Below are 1,540 nucleotides of genomic sequence, written 5' to 3'. Positions count from 1 at the left end.
ACTTCTTCAGTCTGAGAGTTTCAGGCAAACTGAAACTCTCAGACTGAAGAAGTCTCTTGGAGGAGAGACGAAACGTTTCATTAGAGAAGAACCCGTCCAGAAGACCTATACAGTTTTTTTCTTTTTGATTTTTTACCTGGATTACTGAGATGCATCAGGACATAAAAAAGGACTTTCAGTCCACAATGTTGAAAAATTTGTATTTATTAATGATTTACAAAAGGCAAAACATTACACCATTTGAATGACTCGGTTCATTTTGAAACCTAACATTTGTAGGGAAATGAAGAAACGTGTGTTCTGTAGTGTTTAATTAATGTCAGTATAATAAAATAAAATCAGTTCACACAGGATGGAGCCACTCAAACTGCAGCTGAGAGAAAGTTAAAGAACAACGAAACCTGCTTCATTCTTTCAAATCGCTAAAACCGTTTTAAGTTTACGACATCTGCAGCTGGTGTGACAGAAAAACATGGATTATTACCACAGTATGAAAGGTCCACTTCTCCAAACAGTCTGCACATACAGAGATAATATTAAAATATGTGCAGGGAGGAGTTCTCTACAAGGTTTGAAATAAATATCTGGTAAGTAAACAAGCACTTAAAGAGTAGTTCTTATACCTTTCATAACTTCTTTTTTTAATGAAATCACATTGTGATTGAATTTTTTTTTTTATGGTTTGAATTTACGGTTCAAATTAATTTCACACAACTCTGCAAAAAAAAAGTAAAATTTTCTTTAAAAGAAACTAAAAGAGCTGAGGGAGAGACATTTAAAAGAAAGTTGATGATGGGTTATTTATTTAGTTTTTCAGCTTTTTTCTAACGTTCCTGGCAGATTTCTACAGTAGTTTATAAAGAGTGGGACAGTTGCAGACTGGAGTATTTACAGTAAAGTTGTGCACTTCCTGTTACGATCCTCCTCTGGAGAATCCATCAGTTTTTATCGAAAACGTCACAAAAATAAAAGAAGTCTCTCCGGCTACGGAATGAAATAACAGTGTTTCCACTCACTGAGTTTAACCATTAAAAAAAGATAAAATTCTAAAATATAAACAACCTGGAGCTTGACTTCAGGTAGGATCTGCTGGCAAGAAGGAACTTAAAGAATCGACGYGGTTAAAATCAAAATAAAAGCATAAAATGGTTCAAATTTCAGTAAGTTATTAAAAAAAAAACGAGAATAAATCTTTCTAGAGTCCTCTCCCCAAGAACCGTTTTACAAACAAAAATATATCCCGCTTTGCTGCAATTCTCAAATCCTCACTAGAAATAATTAAAAACTTTTTTTTACAGTGCTTATCATTATGTATCTTCAACAGACGTGATCGACGTTTGAATGTCTGTCCGGCTGGAACGATCTCGCTATGACAAAAAAAAAAAAAAAAAAAAAAAACAGGTGGATGGTCCAAGTTTGATGGTTTAAAAAAATCTAAATAAAAACACGAGGAGACGGTCAGTGTTTGGGAGGCGAGCACCGGCTCTCGGTTTTTTTTCCCCAGCGCCGCCTTAACGCCGACGTTAAGGCGGCGCTGGGG

The sequence above is a fragment of the Austrofundulus limnaeus genome, unplaced genomic scaffold (assembly GCF_001266775.1).
Source record: "Austrofundulus limnaeus strain Quisiro unplaced genomic scaffold, Austrofundulus_limnaeus-1.0 Scaffold1133, whole genome shotgun sequence".
NCBI classification, from domain to species: Eukaryota; Metazoa; Chordata; class Actinopteri; order Cyprinodontiformes; family Rivulidae; genus Austrofundulus; species Austrofundulus limnaeus.
Note: the sequence above shows the minus strand (reverse complement) of the source record.